Genomic DNA, 19,752 nt, shown 5'->3' with positions numbered 1-19,752 from the left:
GCTGCTGCATCCCGGGGTTCCGAGTTGGCCGCCTCGAGGGCAGCCGGGGGACCCGGAGACCCTGCGAGGCCGACGGAGTGGAGGGAGTCGGCGAGCCCCGGCGCAGCGCCCCTTCCTTACCTGGCGCTCCTCGGCCCCGGCTGGGGTATCCACCGGGTGCGCGCCGCTCCGAGCTCGCTGCGCACCTGGCCGCCCGGCCCAGCCCAGCCCTGCCGCCGTGCTAGCGCTTCATGGCGCACGGGGGCTGGCCCGGGCCCCGGGCTGCGTGTCCAGTTGGCGGCGGCTCCTGCGGTTCCTTCGGCCCTCGCAGCTCGCCAATGGCTCTCCACCTCCCCGCCCCGCGTCCGAGCGCCCTTCCTCCGCTCCCTGGGACCTGCCAAACTGGTTTCTCCGCTCCGGGTGGTGCCTCTCGTCTCCCTCAGGCTGCGCCGCGACCGCGCGGCAGGACTGGGGCTGGGGGCGGGCCCGGCGATCCGCCCTCCCTCTCGCCTCTCTGGGGCGGAGAGGACCGCTCCAGCCCCAACCTACCCCCTCTGCTGGTCGCGGGGCAGGTGGACCCCCCGGCCCTTCCCGAGCGTCCCCCTGCGCCTCATCTACCCACGTCCAGGCTGTTTGGGTGCTATGGCTCCCCCGGCGCTCCCCGCCCCGCGGCCGCGTCACTTTCCCGTCGCCCTCCGCCGGCCTGGCTGCTGCCAGGGGTCTGTGACCGCGCCAGCCCGGAAAGCTGGCGAGGCAGCGGCGCGCCCGGGACCTGAGCTCCCTCGGTAAGGCGAGCCGTGCCCTCTCGATGCCAAGTCACGTTTCGCGATCGGTCACCGAATGCGCGTCGCGGTTCGTCGCTCACAGGGTGGGGGAAGACACGGCGCCAAAAGATTTCAAGAAACTTATCCTGTATCGCAGCAAGCAGGTTTTCTGCTGAGACCAAACTCCTTGGCGTTTACCGGTTTGGGGGTCAAAAGGAGCTAAAGCGCGGTATATGAACCAAGCGGTGTGGTTGGAAATTTTGTCCTCGCGTGCATCGTTGCTGGCTGGTGTTTGGGCGTGTGAACTGCGCCTCCCCGGCGGTATATACTTTATACGCCTCACACCTGTAAACTCGCGGTTCCGTAGACTTTTATTGCTCAGCTACTGTGGGCAAAGCCACTGGGATAAGAATGAAAGAAAGCCAAAGCGGTAGTATGGGAGATAGGGCTTACCCGCAAGCATCCATTTTATCTCAAAGACTGGAGAGGCTCAAATCAAGTCCCCTGAGAGTTCAGTTTCCCAATGCGGGGAGTCAGGGAAGCTTCCCCGATGAGGCGGTGCTTGAGGTGGGACTCAGATTCACAGTTTTAGTGATCAGAGTTGTGCGGATAGAGCACTGGAAGCATGAGTGGTCTACGAATTTGATCTTCATGTATATGGAGGGCCCAGCTGACACTGTGAAACCCATAACAGACCTGGGCTTCCTTTTTCTTAGTCAAACTTGCTCTTTGACTAGGTGGTGCTGATCAGTTACTTCATCTCTCTGGGCCTCAGTTTCCCCATCTGTAAAATTCAGTTGGACCAGATGATCTCAAATAGTTCCTCCCAACACTTTAATTTCTGAACCCAACAATAGAGAAAAGACACAAAGGCAAGAAGTTGCCAGATGTATTTAATGACAACGGAATAGACCACGCTGGCAGAGTAGCAGTTACACATCAATTAATGAGGGAGTTTGGGCCCGGAAGCCTGTGAATGCAAAACTAAAGAGTTTTGACTTGTTTTTGGTAGCACCTGCGAATCACCGAAAGTTTATGACCAGAGGAGTGACATGACCAAGGCGGTATTTTAGGGAAGATAATCAGGACCTTTTGGAAGACGATAAGCCTGAACGGGGAGTGGGGACACCATCTGAAGGCTAGTGCAGTGACAAAGTGGGCTGAAAGGAGTTGCAGTGGAAGTGAAAGGAGAGGGGGATCTGAGAGACACCATGAAGAGAAATGGCCAGGATGTAGCGTGGCCAGAACCTGGCAACTAATTGGCAGAAGGAAGCATGGGAGATAAGCCAAGTTCTCAAGACTGAGTGATGATGTTAGTAGGAACAGTGGAGTCGGCAGGAGGAGGGTGCTCTGTGAGGGCTCTGCCCCTATCAAGGGAAATGGCTGCAAAACCTGGAAATCCAGAGATGACTCTAGATGACTATAAAGTGCTTAATTTGTCCAGGGAAACATTGCATAGAGACTACATCAGACACAGTCCACCCCCACACCCAGATCTGATGACCACATTCTTATGGCTGCATATAACACTCCCATGTGGACACTGAAGATTACAAGCTAAGCTCCTCCTCTTACAGACCACTTTTAGGTGTGTGAGTGGGGGTGGGGGGGATAGGGGCATGGTGGGTATTGTTTAACAGATTAATTCACACAGCAAAATTTATTGCTTGCCTTCTATGTCCCTAGGTGCTTGGGATACATCAGTGCACCAATCAGGCAAATTGGTGTTAAACGTGATTGTTGTTGCTATTAGTTTTGGTGGAGTCATTTCCCACTCATTGCAACCCCATGTGTGCAGGGTAGATTCCTCCAGTTTTCAAGGCTGTGACCTCTCTGAAGCAGATGTCCAGGCCTATCTTCCAAGGCACCTCCGGGTGGTTCACGTCACCCACCTTTTGGCTAGTAGTTGAGTGTTTGAGCATTTGAGCCACTTTGAAAAATTAGAGCAAGATTAACTGAGAAGAGGCCCCTGAATAAACTTTCTGAGGTGCTATAAAAGTTCTGTATGTTGATCTGGGAGATGGTTATATGCATGTATACATATGTAAGATCTGTACACTTAAAATACGTACATTAAAGTAATAAAAATACGGGAAGCTGAAGAGATAGGAAGTGGGAGAATGAGCTCATTTTCAGTAGTTTGGTCAGGATGGGCTTCGTGAAGAGTTATATTTTTGAAAACGACTTGCATGGGAGTTAAGGGAGTTTCACCCTAGACAGAGAAATCCTGTGGGAACTCACTTCATGTGGAACCCACTGGACTAGGGCAGGTTCGGATCTTGCCTCGGGGTTTCCGTCACATCAGCCGCCTTCTACACCTTCCTGGTCTTTGAGAAGGATACACTCCCAGCAGGTCTGTGAGTGTTGCTGATGGAGGAAGTGGCTCAACTGGAAGCTGTATGCAAGTCCTGACCTTTGCCCTCTCTGGAAGAACTGTGCCAAATTTTGGGGTGCCTTGCCAGGTTAATAATTGAAAGTGTCTCATGCATGCAACAGGGGCTGATTTTGAACTGCCTTACATGAGTCACTTGAAAGAAGGTTTCTTTGTTCCTGGCAGCAGCCCTCATACCACCAACTTGGGTGATTCTTTCTCAGATGGAATTGAATGAGCACTCTGGTTTTATTTAGAAGCCACCCCCATTTAATAGCCAACACCTTACCTGGCAAGGTGCTGAGGAAAATACTTACATTTAACAGAAAACAGCTCTTTCTAAAAAAGGGTAGCACTGCTTCTCAGCTTTTGTAGCTTGTAATTTCCTCCAACTTTTTTTTTCCCACCTTTTCCTTTTCTTGGCAACACTACTGTGCATATTTACGTGATGTGAGTATCAACGCTGGGGGAACTGCCAAGAGGATTAGCTCAGTTTTACTGAAAATTTATTTCCTAGAATTTTTTTTTTTCCTACAAGATAAGAGCTAAGGGATGAAAGATATACTTAAAGGGAGGTAATACTGCCTGAATTTAGTTCTTTGCTAAACCTAAAGCATTTACTGCCAATGGGAATGGCTTCTTGCCTCACCAGGTGCTATTGTAACCCATGCTTGGCGGTCAAGATTAACTCAGCTGGAAGGCGAATTCTTCACAGCCATCGTCTAGACCAACTTCAGATTTAAAACCTGATAAGAAGGTAACTATTATGTGAACCTGTCTTTGCAATAAATGAAATTAGAAGGTTCAAATAGTCTGCCCCACTTCTTTTTAAATGGTATTTCAAACAACATATATAGATGCACAAATAATTTTCCACATTCCTTTTGACTTACTAGGCTTCCCACAATTTTTTTTTTTTTTTAATATCACTTAAGTGACTTTTTTTCCTCTAGCCAACATAAGAAATTACAGCATTGGATTAGTGAATTGTAAGAGATGCATGAAACATCAGGTAACAAAATGTGTGCCACAATTATTTTGGCAGTCATTCATGCTTAACGTTAGGTGCCATTGAGTTGGTTCCAACTCATAGCAACTCTCTGTACAATAGAATGAAACACTGCCCGGTCTTGTGCCATCCTCATCATCATTGCTATGCTTGAGCCCATTGTTGTAGTCACTGTGTCAATCCGTCTCATCAAGAGTCTTTCTCTTTTTGCTTGACGCTTTACCTTACCAAACATGATGTCCTTCTCCAGAGACTGGTCCATCCTGATAACATGTCCAAAGTACACAGGATGAAGTCTTGCCATCCTAGCTTCTGAGGAGCATTCTGGCTGTACTTTTTCCTAGACAGATTCGTTTGTTCTTTTGGCAGCCCATGGTATATTCAATATTCTTCACCAATACCATAATTCAAAGGCGACAGTTCTTCTTTGGTCTTCCTTATTCATTGTCCAGCTTTCCCATGCATATAAGGTGATTGAAAATATTATGGCTTGGGTCAGGTGCCCCTTAGTCCTCAAAGTGACACCTTTGCTTTTCAACATTTTAAAGAGATCTTTCGCAGCAGATTTGGCCAGTGCAATATGTCATTTCATTTCTTGACTGCTGCTTCCATGGGCATTGATTGTAGATCCAAATAAAATGAAATCCTTGACAACTTCAGTATTTTAAAGGAGGTATTATTCATTTTTTTTATTCATTAGCATGCTATTAAAATTCACATTCATGAGTATGTAAAAACATAGGTTTAGTCTACAATTTTTTTTTTTTTTCTACAAAAAGCAGATTTTAATAAACTACTGCCTATATGGAACGTAATGAACATTACATTGAACTGGTGTTAATAAAACATCAGTGTCTTAGGCTGGGTTCTCCAGACAGGTAAAACCAGTGAGGCATCTATATATATGTATATATATATATATAGAAAAAAAAATTATGTCAAGGAAATGGCTCATACCATTGTAGAGGCTAGAAAGTCCCAAGTCATTGGGTCAGGCTAGAGGCTTCTCCTGACTCACATAGCTGCAGGGGTTGGCGAGCCTCCCACTGGCAGATCAGAAAACAGACCTCTGGCTCACAGGCTTTGAAGGCTAACAAATGCCAAGATCGGCAGGTAAGCTGGCAGGCTGCTAGCTCATAGACACGGAGGCTGATGAATCCCAAGATTGGCAGGTGAGCTGATAGCTCAAGTCCCAAGAACCAGAGGGCAGATGAACAGGAGCCAGCTGCAGGATCCACAGTGAGCAAAAGCCCAAGAGCCTTGCTGAAAGTCCATCTATATTGGATGCAGGCCACAGCCCCAAGGAAACTCCCCTTGAACTGATTGGCTACTCACAGCAGATCCCATCCTGGAGGTGATCACATTATATCAGATCTCAACATGGAAGTGATCACATCATTATACAACTAGCATACTGCATCATAACTACCAAACCACTGAGAATCGTGGCCCGGCCAAGTTGACACACAACCTTAACGATCACAACTCTTAAACTTAATTAGCATGATTGTTTTAGATTTTAATTAACAATTTATCAAACCATCTTGTGATCATGGTTAATGTTTACAGCCATGTTTTCATGTAATGAGAAGTTTGTATGTTTTATATTATGCTCTGTTTCCAGCATTTACTATTGTTCATGAAAACACACTTAACTTTTAAACCTCATCCCTCTCCCTCCCCAGCCTGCACCCTAAGCTCCCACGGTTCCAAGCTGCTTGCATTTCACTGAATTCTGAACCCAGTTGCCATCAAGTCTAACTCGTGGTGACCCCATGTGTGTCAGAGTAAGAGCTCTTGTCCACAGGGTTTTCTTTTTTTTAATTTTAATTTGGAAGTAATTTTAACCAGTTGCCATCGAGTCAGTTCCTTCAAATGGTGACCCCATGTGTGTCAGTGTAGAACTGTGCTCCATAGGATTTTCGATGGCTGAGTTTTCAGAAGTAGATTGCCTGGCCTTTCTTCTGAGGCACCTCTGGGTGGATTCAAACCTCCGGCCTTTCATTAATAATTTGTACTACCCAGAGACTCGGACTTCTGAATAGTACATGCTATTCCTTCTGCTTGATTTGTCCTCCCTCGTCTACCTGACCCACTCTTCCTCCTTCACGTTTTAGCTCCAAAGTGACTTCCCCTCAGAAAGTCCCCCCAGGTAGCAGTTCCCAAAGCATTGTGCACCTAACTTCTCCAGGGTTTCCACCTAACTTCTAGGGTTGACTGCTCTCCTGTCTTGTTCCCCACTGCACTGTGAGCCCTTTGAAACCCAAGACTGGGTCTTATCCTTCTTGGTCTCCCTTGGCATACAGTGTTAACTCTGGCACCCTAGGCGCTTATTAGTTCTTATAGAATGAATGAATGGTCTACACGGTCATCATTCTAAATCATTGTATAGTACTTTCTCCTGATGGCTTACTTAATCATTTGCCATTGTTGACTATGCATTCATCAGATCGGTTTCCAGAAATTTCTGAACAATTACAACCCACCACTAGTTTAAGGGCCTCCAAAAGCCGTTTTTCTCTCTGGTCTCTGTTATTTTGCAGGTTGTGATCGCCTTTCTTTACTTTATTATAGAAACAGTGTGTCCCCAGTACAAGAAAAGTATCTGTTTTATTAGACTAGGATGTGAGTCTTTGTTGCTGTCAATGAAGCAATAAAAAGGATAGGATTCAGATTCTTCCATAAAGTTCTAGCAGCCTGTGCTGTGTATGAACACTGTTGTCCTTATTTTCCTAAACTGCTAGCCACCATGAGTAGTTGTCTCTCCCAACCAAAGAAAAGCAAATTAAATGCAAAATAAAACAATGAGAAATAAATTTTCACCGATCACGTTGGCAAAGATTTTTTTTTTAAATTCCAGGAAACAAGCACTTACTGTATGTGTGCAAATTGTACTTCTTTGGAAGGAAATTCAGAAATACATAACAAAAATTTAAACATACATGCCTTGTAGCCCAAGAATTCATGTCTAGAGAATTTATCCTAGAAGTGGACTTGCACATTTACACAAAGGTGAGTGTACCTAGACATTCGTTGCAGGATGTTTTTTAATGCAAAAGACCAGAGGGGACGTGATGTCTATTAATAGATTTACAGCCATACAGTAGGACACTAATCAGTCATTTTTTTAAAAAAATTAGGTGGATCTGTTTGTGCCAAGGGAGTCCCTGGATGGTGCAAACATGCTTGGCTCCTAACTGAAAGGTTGGAGGTTCACGTCTACTGAGAGGTACCTCAGAAGAAAGGCCTGGTGATCTGCTTCTGAAAAATCAGCCATTGAAAAATCTGTGGAGCATGGTTCTACTCTGACACACGTGGGGTCGCCATGAGTCGGAGCCAACTCTAGAGCAACTGGTTTTACTGGCTGGTGGTGCTCTGTCTCCTGATGATTACGGGACTAACCTGTTTGGGGCAGTGTTTCCCTGGTCCCTTTGGAACAGTATTTGACTAGCACTGCAGCATTTGAATCTGAGGTGGCAGACAATCATCTATATTTCCCTGGTCCTGATCTCTACCTGCTGGTGCAGACTTCCCCAGGGTTCCCCCAGATAAGCCTGGGAGTCCCTGGTGGCTACCTCACCAGCATTTACAAAGAGGTCTGTCTGATAGGAGTCAGGGAGCATCCTTCACTTTCCTGCTCCCACCACTGGCATAAATATGGTGGCATCTGCTCAGAACCACCATCTTCTCTGAGGCACTGTCATCACCAGTTGGAGTTTCAAAGTCAAGAGCCCTGTCCCTGGGTCTGTGGGAGAAGAAGGAGAAAATCTAATTCCAGATGAAAGGACTCTTATCCGTCTTTTGTGTTACCCCCTGTCCGTAGCATTCAGGGCCCTGAGATAGGCATCCCAATATCTTACAGTGTTGTTAGTGATATGACCCTTCATCTTTAATTTATACTCCTCTCTCTACCTAGAACCCAAAAACAATCCATAACGTCAAGAGCATCTGATAAAACTCATGGTGCACACGTTTACCCTCTGGGTTACTAAGCGTTTGGTAATCCCCAAAGTGTGTTGCTCCAATCTCCTGTTTAGGATGAGCACATTCCTAAGGGGTTCCTCAACTGCTCATGTATTTAGACTTCTGGCTGACTCTCCTTCCCCCACCCCGTAACGGAAGTAAATTCCAGTATTTAAAACTCACGTGAAAAAATACTGGCATTTCAAGGTATGCTTCATTTGAAAGCAATTTTAAAACCCAGTTGGATTAAAATTTCAACAATCTATGACATCTGAGTTTAGGGCACCCGATCAAGAATTACTCAAACGCCATCTCGTGAATCAAAGGTTACTGCACTACACCGAGTCCCAGCACCTAAATCCTATAGAAGCATATTTCCTGTGACTCAAACTAATTTAACTTCTCAAAAATATTGGCAGTTAAACACTGGCATGTAATTGTGTCTGTTACAATGGCTAGTCCGAGGCGGTGCTGAGGGACGGTGAAGTGTGGAGTGGTGGTTTTCAACCTATTATATTTTAACCTTGTCCCAAAGTTTTTTTTTGTTTGTTTTGTTTTGTTTTTACTATAACACCTTGAAGCAGAAGTTTCATGTGTAAAACAGGTTGGAGGAGCTGCTGTGTTGGAAGCAACGGGGAGAGAGTGATAAATTTAACGTGAACTTAATGATGCTTAAACTTCAGGGACCGTCCAAGGCCCTGTGCCTAATTTTGTATTCTTAATTTTCTAGTGTTTTTTTTTTTTTTTCTTAAAAAGATCCCCTCCCCCCCCCCCCTTTGTATAATCTTCACGCCCCGTGAAACCTGGTTCTATCCCTGGTAGGGCCCTGGAGTCTCACCTCTTCCCCTCTGCTCTTCAGCTCACTTCAAGAACCCTATTCCTCTGTGGAAAAGAAATAAAAAACAACTTGAAAGGTGGTACAATTCCCAGACTAGGAATCAGGAGACAGGGTCCGAGGCCTGTGCCAGCTACTAGATCTCTGTGTGTCTCAGGTCATTGAACCTGTCACAGACTCGGTTTTACCATCTGTAAAATGGGGGTGTATGACCAGGTATTTCCAAGGTCACTTCCAAAAGTAAAAGTCTTTGACCCCTAAGTCTACTGAGGCCACTTCCTACATTCACTTGCAATAGCTTCTGTCTGCATACTTGTTCTTCCTTCTTTTTTTTTTTATAATTTTTATTGAGCTTTAAGTGAACGTTTACAAATCAAGTCAGTCTGTCACATATAAGCTTATATACACCTTACTCCATACTTCCACTTCCTCTCCCCCTAATAAGCCAGCCCTTCCAGTCTCTCCTTTCATGACAATTTTGCCAGTTTCTAACGCTCTCTGCCCTCCTATCTCCCCTCCAGACAGGAGATGCCAACACAGTCTCAAGTGTCCACCTGATACAAGTAGCTCACTCTTCATCAGCATCTCTCTCCAACCCATTGTCCAGTCCCTTCCATGTCTGATGAGTTGTCTTCGGGAATGGTTCCTGTCCTGGGCCAACAGAAGGTTTGGGGACCATGACTGCCGGGATTCCTCTAGTCTCAGTCAGACCATTAAGTATGGTCTTTTCATGAGAATTTGGGGTCTGCATCCCACTGATCTCCTGCTCCCTCAGGGGTTCTCTGTTGTGCTCCCTGTCAGGGCAGTCATGGGTTGTGGCCGGGCACCATCTAGTTCTTCTGGTCTCAGGATGATGTAAGTCTCTGGTTCATGTGGCCCTTTCTGTCTCTTGGACTCATAGTTATCATGTGACCTAGGTATTCTTCATTCTCCTTTGATCCAGGTGGGTTGAGACCAATTGATGCATCTTAGATGGCCGCTTGTTAGCATTTAAGGCCCCAGACGCCACATTGTTCTTCCTTCTTGAGGTGCTGAATAACTTCAGCCACCCCTCTGACATGCTGGGCTTGGCAATCTGCATCCATAAAGATTGTAACCAAGAAAATCCTATGGGTTAGTTCTACCCTGCAACACATGAGGTCACCATGAATCAGAATCGACTCAATGGCAACGGGTTTGTGTTCTGTTTGGTTAACTTTAAAAAAATCAAAATAGGTTAGTGTATATCCATTTTCCTATATAAAATTATATGTGTGTATGTGTAAATACATATATATATCCATACATGTATGCATATATATACATAGAGAGAATGCAGTCAGTTCCTGGGTAGTACAAACAGTTAATGCTAAATAAATGTTGGTGATTTGAGTCTGCTCAGATCTGCCTTGGAAGAAAGGTCTGGCAGTCTACTTCTGGAGAATCAGAAAACATTATGGAGCACATGGGGTTGCCATGAGTTAGAATTGACTCTGTAGCAACTGTATGTATGTATATATATTTTTTTTTAAAAAATTGGGACCCACTCAGAGATTCATTTAAACACTGAATCCCAGAGATTCAGACTATATATTGAAAGGAAAAAGAAAAAAGAAAAAAAAAACCTTAGTATCAGCATTGCTGGGTTATTGCTCCTCCCCCACGGGGTAGATGAGAAGTTGGTCAGTCAAGACGTGTCGCCTCCGTGCACAACCTGGAGTTGTTTTGGAAGGAAGCGAGATCCCCAACACCTGAGCAATGCGAAAGTGATCCTGCTCTAGGGGAGCATAAGGTCATCTAGGCTGATTCATGTTTTCTTTACACCCTGAGGTATCTGACTCCGCAGCAGGCCTCTCAGACCAAGCTCTGTTTTGGCTGCTGTGGCCTTAAGACTTTTCCAGGTCTAAGCCTTCATGAGCTGTCTTTTGGAAGGCGGGGTTTCATCTTTGTGAATGGACTCGGGGCTGTTTTTTCTTTTATCCAGTAAAGACTCTGAGCATGTTCTGTGTGAAGCCCCTGTAGTAGAGCGGGGGACACACCTGGTGGACAGGATGCCATCCACGCTCTGAAGAAGATGATGGTTTGGTGGGGACATGGGTAAGGAAACAAGTAATCGTAGCTCAGGGTGACAAGTGCTCCCAAGGAGGAAGGCCAGGTTTCTGTAGGAAGAAAAGGAAGGGCCTCAGACTCATTCTTGGCTTCCTGGAGAAGGTGGCACTTGAAGAGGATGAGTAGGCGTTCCTGTCCTTCCCTTGGTCACTGTTCAGTGGTGGCTGCTGCCAAGGGACATGGATCATGCCTGATCTATAGAGGGAAATAGGTAGCAATGAGATGGTTAGAAAAATAAAATAACCCCTCTCTTCCTTTCCTTGAAGGCTGCCCACAGTAGTGTCTGGTCTGGAAGGAGTCAGAGGCCAGGGTCAGAAGTAGGGTTAAGGGCCAGGGTGCTTTCCTCTCCAAGGACTCTGGGTAAGAAAAGACCAAACTTGGCACCTTGGCATTCATGCCCATTGGACTATTCTGGAAGTGGGCAGCAGTATTTATGACTGGGGTCTTCTTGTCACCCCTTTTTCCCTGACACACATCTTTTTTTTTTTTTTGGTAATAATTTTATTAAGATATAATTCACATACCATATAATCTATCCATTTAAAGTATACAATTCAATCATTTTTTAGTAAAGTCACAGAGTTGTTCAAACATCTCCACAATCAATTTTAGAACATTCTCATCACCTCAGAAAGAAACCCCACTTCCAGACTAAGACAGATTGGAAAGAAAGGCCTGGGTGATCTACTTGCAAAAATTAGCCAGTGAAAACCTCATGAATCTCAACAGAACATTGTCTGACCTGGTTGCTTTGGACGTGTCATCAAGAATGATCAGTTGCTAGAGGAGGACATCATGTTTGGTGAAGTAGCAGGCCAAAGAGGGTGGGAAGGCCCTCGGTGAGATGGATTGGCATAGTAGCCACAACAATGGACTCGAACATACCCAGAGATCATGAGGATGAAGCATGACCAGGCAGCGTTTGGTTCTGTTGTGCATAAGGTCGCCATGAGTCAGAGCCAACTCGACAGCAACTCACAACAAAATAACAACACTGTCTAGTTTGCCCACCACTGGACAGTGCCTAGGTTGTGAATATAGATTGGATGTAGGTACCAACATGTATAGTGAACTCCCTATAATCAGATACTTTTACAAACATTATCTGATGTAATCCTTATAATAATCATATGAGGTAGATGTTACAGCTTCATATTCGCAATGAGATACATGAAGCTGAGAGAGTATAAATAAATAACCTGCTCAAAGTTGATAAGTGGGCAGAGGAAGGATTCTACCCAGGCCTGTTGAATTTTCAGTTCTAGGGTCTTTTCACTAATACTAGACTGTTTCTGGAACTGAGAAAACAAGCCTCTTTCATTCCAGAGTTATTAGACAAGTCCCTGTTCACAAACGCCTATGAAACACAGAAAAAGAGCGACAGGTGCTCGGGGGAAGCAGAAGGCAAGGTTTGCCAAAATCAGCTCGAGATTATTTCTGTATTGGGCTTTCAGGAAAGCTTCCTGATGGCCAAGACTCACAAAGGAACTTCCCTGCTGCCATTGGTCAGTTGGGCTCTTATTTGCTTGTTCTCATGTTTCTAAATGGAGACTGAGTATTTCCTTTGGAATTTTCTTACATTGTTTTATTTCTGGGTGTCAACCTTTTTATTTTAGTGCAGCAAAAAACTCACTGTTCATTTCCTCTTGGGAATGTTTTTTTTTCCCATTTTTTTAGGGAGGCAGTACCTCTACCAGGAAAAACTGGTCACCAGAGTGGTCTCCAGAGGGTCAACTGCTCTTGTGTAGCTGTCACTAAGGCGTTTCCCCCTAAAGCTTGTTCGTCACTTTGAGGACACCTCAGCCTGGGCTGTTGGAATGACCTCATCTGCCTGGACCCGGTCCAGCTGCTTCAAGCTTCATCAGCAGTGAGGGTGGTGGATTACTTGCTAACGTAAGAATGGCATTAATAATTCTTTTTTCAACCTAGCAATTTAAGGTTAAATGGGGAGAGGAGGTCAGTGGGCCCCTGGCAGTAAGTCATTTTCCTATTACCAAATGAAGCCCACCAGAGGAGTGGCTTTGCCTGACTTCACGGGCTCTTTTGCTCTGAAGCACTCTGGGTATGTTCTGGGTGTGTTTTTCTGTAATCAAAACTGCCGATTCCTGCCCTTTTTTTTTTTTTTTCCACAGACATAAATTTACTAAGAAACAATGTGTCTGAAGATTTTTAAAAATGCCTTGCCTGCTGCCCTTCAGATTGTTTCTTTGTTGCAGCTCTGTGTAGCATGCCACCTACCGTCTTGAGCCTCCTTGCTCAGAGACAGAAGCTGGACCGGCAGCATCAGCATCACCTGGAAGCTGGTTAGGAATACAGAATCTCGGGCTCACCCCAGACCTCATGAACTGGAATTTGCATTTTAACAAGATTCCCAAGTGGTTCATATGCATGTTAAAGTTTGAGAAGCAGGACTGTAGACCAGTGGTCTCCAGCCTTGACTGAACATTAGAATCTCCTGGGAGTTTTTAAAAAAATACTGATTTAATTGGTTGGGTGTGGCCAGGGTATCAGGAGTTTCATCTGCTGCCAAAAACCAAACCAAACCCATTGCCGTCAAGTGGATTCCAACTCTATAGGACAGAGTAGAACTGCCCCATAGGGTTTCCAAGGAGCAGCAGGTGGATTCAAACTGCCAACCTTTTGATTAGCAGCTGAGCTCTTAGCCACTGCGTCACCATGGCTCCCAACTGCTGCCAGGTGATTCTAATTTGCAGCCAAGGTTGGGAACCATAGATCTAGAAGATCTCTTATAAGACTTGGCACTTTAGTGTCTTCATGATTTTCTCATCTCAAGGCATATTCATTTTCTGAGATATCATTTCTGGACACTCAGCTCTGAAAGTCTCATGGACTTGGGTTTTTTTTTTTTTTTTTCATAATCTAAATTCATGTAAGAGAGACGTTTTCTGACCTCTTGCTTAATTGAACTCATCATGGGGTGTGAACATTTTCATATAGCTCAGTCAGTTTTCTAGGTAAACGAAACTTACCCCTTTGGTGTACCCCCCCCCAAAAAAAGATTTGAAATTGTCATCATTTGGATGAAAATATTTCTAAAATGATTCGTATTTCCCTAATTCTCAAATAGTGATTCTACTGGTCCAGAGTGTGCTTCTCAAACCCTGATATGCATATGAATTACCTGGGGATGCTGTTAAAGTACAGATTCCAATTCAGGAGGTCTGGGATTCCGCATTTCTAACCAGCTTCCAGGAGATGCTGACGCTGCATATTCTGGGACCTCACTTTGAGTAAGAGGCTCAAGGAGTAGGTGGCAGGCTACATAAAGTGGCAGCTAATGAACAATTAGAAAGACAGCAGGCAAGGCATTATTTTAAACCTTCAGACACACTATTTTTTCATATATTGATGTCTATGAAAAAAGCGCCCAAACCAAAAAACCAAACCCATTGCTGTCGAACAGATTCCAACTCATAGCAACCCTATAGGACAGAGTAGAATTGCCCCATAGGATTTCTCAGGAGTGGATGGTGGATTCAAACTAATGACCTTTTTGTTAGCGGCCAAGCTCTTAACTACTGTGCCATCAGGGGCCCATGAAAAACGGACAGAGGTCGTTTATTTGATTATTTGTGCATGTGCTCAGGTCTCATGCAGTATTGCTGGGTGGTGTATTTTCCATTATCAGGATTCCTGGGACTCTGAAAATCAGGATGAGTGCTGTCATCACAAACCTATGCTAAGAGTGAGAGTTAATAGAAAAATTTGGTAACAAAAATGTCTAACATCAGATGAGGAGACTTCACATGGACACTGAAGAAACCAGGCAAATCTAGTTAGCCAAACCCACTCATCTCACTTGTCATGCCTGACCATTGAGTCCTTCCTCCGGGAAAACAAATGTAGACCATCTACTATAGGGTTGCTGTGAGTGGGAACTGACTCGACAGCAACGCGTTTGGTTTTTTGGTTTTGGTAGCCACTGTTCAGGACCTAGGGATGTAAAGATGAATTAGAAAGTCTCTATCTTGCTGAGCTTCACTCTGGAGGAAGAGATGAGCAGGAAACAAACTATCAAATAGTTGCAGGTGTAGTGATATGTAACCAAACTAATCCCATGGTTCTTGAGTCGATTCCAACTCATAGTGACCCGCTAGGAACCCTGGTGGTGTAGTGTTTAAGTGCTACGGCTGCTAGCCAAAGGATCAGCAGTTCAAATCCGCCAGGCGTTCCTTGGAAACTCTGTGGGGCGGTTCTACTCCGTCCTATAGGGTCGCTATGAGTCGGAATCGGCTCAACAGCACTGGGTTGGGTAGGACAGAGTAGAGCTGACCCATGGTGTTTCAAAGGCTGTGATCTTTACGGAAGCCGACTACCAAATCTTTCCCCTGCAGAGAAACTGATGGTTTCGAACCACCGACCTTTCGGTTAGCAGCCAAGGGCTTAACCACTGCGTCACCAGGGCTCCTCAGTATATAACATAGGCATATTACCAAAACTTAGGTGGTTGGAACCCACCAGCAGCTCTGTGAGAGAACGATGTGGCAGTCTGCTTTCATAAAGATCACAGCCTTGGAGACCTTATGAGGTAGTTCAGCAGTGAAAGACCAGTTTTGTTGTGTTTTGTTTTTTCCAATCTGTCTTGGACTAATAATTTATGAAGTACAACAAAAATTAATTAATGGAAAAATAAAAATACAAAAATCAAAGATACTTAAAACAGAAACTCAAACTTTTTATTTTTAGTCAGCAGATATAAAATACATTTTAGTAAGTATAATCAGAACAAACATAACAGGGAAAAAGACAAGAATTAAAAAAGCATTAATTGACAGTGTGTGAATAGGCATACTTAGAGGATATAGAGAATTGCACTTAAACACGAAAATTTTTTTTTTTTAATATAAAAAACAAAAAATGGCTAGTGAAACAGTGATTGTCTATGTTAAATGTCTATAAACATACTTGGAATGTATACCATGAATCTATATGTAAAGTTTTTAATGTGACAAATTTGTTGTTTCTTGCTTTTTAAATTATTTAATATAGGTGGGACTGACACAAAACTACAAAAAGAAACCAAATCCATTGCCTTCGAGTCGATTCCAACTCATAGCAGCCCTATGGTGGATTCGAACTGCTGAGCTTTTGGTTAGCAGCCGAGCTCTTAATCACTGCACCACCAGGGCTCCAGGATCGACACAGGGGTTGGGAATGTCTTTCTAAATTGTTCCTATGCTTGATTTTAAGAGCGCTGACGGTACAGCCTTGAATTAATCACCAGCTTATAACATAGCAAACAGATATAACCTTTTCTAAATTATTCAGGGTCTTATTCAGAACCAAATCACCGTGCTGTCTGTGCTTTAATCCAGATCTCCCTTATATAGGCGCATGACTACATTCTGGCCATTAGGGATTTAGAAGAAGTGATGTGTGCAACTGTCAGGTCATGCCCTTGCCCCTTTAATTCTTTTCGCAACATGGAATACAGATGATTGGCAGGATCAGGAGCAGCCATGTTGGATCACGAGAAGATGGAAAACCACATACTGAATATTGCAAAGTGTTAGGGATTGAATTGTGTCCTTCAAAAATATGTGTTGTAAATTCTAACCTCTGTACCTGTGGTTCTAATCTCATTTTGGAATGGGCTTTCTTTGTTAATGAGGCAGTATTAGTGTAGGATATATTTTAAGTCAATCTGTTTTTGAGATATAAAAGAGCAGATCAAGCCAGCAAACAAGGAAGTAAGCAGAGATGGAGCAAGACAGATGCCATGGTACATGAAGACTTCCAAGGAACCTCAGACTAGAAGCTGAAAAGAGACAAAGACCTTCTTCCAGAGCAGGCAGAGAGAGAAAGCTTTCCCCTAGAGCCGGTGCCCTGATTTTGGACTTCTAGCATCCTAAACTGTAAGAAAATAATTTTCTGTTTGTTAAAGCCACCCACTTGTGGTATTTGTTACAGCAGAGCTAGATAACTAAGACACAGAGTAACTAAATAGAAGTCTGAGGTGCAAAAACTATCCTTGGTATGGCTGATATTGCCGTGCTAACTTGGACTTTTATGTGTTAGAGAAATAAATTCAGCCGGCATTATTCTGGGCCTTCTTGTTATAGCAGCTGACCTGATATTCTAACTAGTTTAACCAGCAAAAGAAAAAAAAAAAAAAAAGGCAAGGGGAGGGAATAAGGGGTAGAAGAACAAGAGACACATTTTATGCATTTCATAGCCTAGCTGAAAACCAGCTTTGGATATGTGGAATAGTATAATAAATAACTGTATAAGCCATACAGAGGCAAAAAACCCTCAAGCTACAAATGCTTTTACTTTCATTTCCTCTTTTGTGAATTGATAGAGCAAGACTTAGATCCACGGACTGATATTCATCTCTTATCAGGGACCTCTGCTGTCAGCTGAGACTTTGGCAATCTTGTCCATTATCTCTAGTTAAGGGAATCTTGAACAATAGCATTTATAGGCTCAAGGGTCACAGAATTCTCGTCTTAAAATGGACTTTCTAAGTCTAGGATGTTTCATCATCTTACAAAGCAGAGACGCCTTGTGCTTAGAGCAGGCTTTTCCATACCTGATCCTTCAGCTCCCACATCAGGCCTGAGCTGGAGGTGAATGGTCCACCCGTGACATTACTGGGTTGGAGTTTGTGTTCCACGTGGCGTGTGAGGTAACGAAGAAGGCTCAGTAACCAGACGTGGCTTTTGACAGAATGGCTTAGTTGCCCACCGAGCCATCTTTTCATCCAAAGCACAGCCTAGCTTCCCTTCTTCCTACGGTAAGGGGTGGGAATGACGTCTACTGATTTCTCACACTCTCTACTGTAGTTCTCATAAGTAACTAAAGGATTCTGACTCCTGAAAGTACCAGCCTTTTCTTAGCTGATGGGTAGAAAGATCTGCAGCCAAGGAGTGAGTCCTCCTTGGGCATTTTAAACCTGATTGCTCCATCCTAAGTTCTTCATAAACCTGGGGCTTCGGGGAGAGGGTGGGCCTCTGTTCTCACCTTTGACCCAAGATGATCTGTTGGGGAGCTTCCTTGACCAGATGAAGTGATAAAGCAAACTGTTGGCTTATGCTCTTTTATCTAAGTCCAAGGAGCATCTTTGTGGGTGTGGGGTAGGAAAGAAGGTAGCTGTGCCTTTTCCCTCCTTCCTGGGCTGAATCCACAGGGAAGAAGTGAGGAACAACCCAGTTTCTGGAGACCTGGTCAAATCTCAGAAAAAAATGACACCCTGAGAGAAATCATAAGTTCTGAAGGCGGGCACACTTCTCATTGTGACCTAAGTGGGTTACTCTCTCTTTTTTTTTTTTAACTTCAGTTTCCTGAATCGCGAAAATAGTTAAGGTGTAAAAATATTTGTATTGATGATCATTTGGAAAACCCAGGCACTAGCTCTCTAGGACACTCTAACTGCCTCTGTTTCCTCATTTGTGTGATGGGAAGGTCACACTAGGTAAAGGATAGGCAGTCAACTGTCTAATTTCACCACTCTTCCTCCTGAGCCCGTGACCACCACCCCATTGCTCTGAGCTCAGACCTAACCTCTCAATCCTGCTCAACATGGTATTCCAGCCAGCCACTGCTAGTCAATCTGAGTTCCCAGAAAAAAATCAGTTTTTCATTTAATATACTGAGGATCTTCTTTGTTCCAGACATAAAATGAAACCTATGGCCAACTCCAATGGCCACCTCTATCTCTGACAACTTATGATCTTACGAAAATAAAACAGCCAGGTATAACCAGGGAGAGTGCACAGGGCTAAGAGGTAACAGACGGTGGTGAGAGTCCTGGACAAGTCGCTTTGCAGGCCCCCTCATCTCCCGTCAGGTTCACATGTCACTCTCTGAGTGGGCCCCCTTGACGACCCTGTTTGAGGTGACAGCTGTTGCCTCCCACCCCGGTGCTCTCTACCCCATTCCCTGTTTCATTTTTCTCCTTTTTGCCTGCAGCCCTGTTGCATTTTTGTTTCTCTGTGCACTGTCCTTGTCCCCCAACTTGAGTGTAAACTTCATGAGCACAGGAAATTTTGTCTGTTTCCTACTGGTTCAACATCTAAAAATCAGTTAGTGTAACCCACCGTCTCAACAGGCTGTAGAAGAAAAATCAGGTGATTGTATCATCTGACACTGAAAAAAGTGACAAAATCCAATACCCCTTAATGATAAAAATGTTTAGAAAACCAGGAAGAGAGGGGACTTCCTCAACCTGATGAACAGCATCTACAAAAAACCTCCAGCCAATATCACACATAATGGTGAAAAACCAACCGCTTTCCTTGTAAGATCCAGAACAAGACAAGGATGTCCACTCTCACCATTCATCTTGCTGTTGTTGTATGCTGTCAAGTCGATTCTGACTCATAATGACCCTTTAGGATGGGGTAGAACTGCCCCATAGGGTTTCCTAGGCCGTAAATCTTTGCAGAAGGCAGACCACCAGGTCTTTTCTCCTGCAGAGTTGCTGGGCGAGTTTGAACCGCCAACATTTGGTTAGCAACTGAGTGCTTAACCATTGCGCTGCCAGGGCTTATTTCACCATTCTTAGTCAACATAATTCTGGAAATTGTAACTAGAATAATTAGAATCCACAGGCCAAAAGAAAAAAAAAAAAAGAACCTCAAACTAAATCTCATACCTTATACAAAAATTAACTCAAAGTGGACCATGGACTTAAACGTAAAATGTAAGCCTATAAACCTTTTTGAAAAATATATAGGAGAAAATCTTTTGGACAGAGGACTAGATGAAGAATTCTTAGACT

The 19,752-nt window shown here is 44.2% G+C and overlaps 1 protein-coding gene across 1 annotated transcript in view; it reads right to left on the bottom strand.

The window, feature by feature from the left end:
• The window catches only part of ATP8B1 (ATPase phospholipid transporting 8B1), a 144,379-nt gene extending 143,862 nt beyond the window's left edge, over positions 1-517 (bottom strand). The window contains exon 1 of the mRNA XM_064294466.1: positions 121-517. The gene's annotated coding sequence lies outside the window, so the exon portion shown is untranslated. The remainder of the gene's footprint in view (positions 1-120) is intronic.
• Between the last annotated feature and the right edge of the window lie 19,235 nt (positions 518-19,752).

Source organism: Loxodonta africana, chromosome 11 (assembly GCF_030014295.1).
Source record: "Loxodonta africana isolate mLoxAfr1 chromosome 11, mLoxAfr1.hap2, whole genome shotgun sequence".
Lineage (NCBI taxonomy): Eukaryota > Metazoa > Chordata > Mammalia > Proboscidea > Elephantidae > Loxodonta > Loxodonta africana.
Note: the sequence above shows the minus strand (reverse complement) of the source record. Positions and strands in the feature narration are given on the sequence as shown.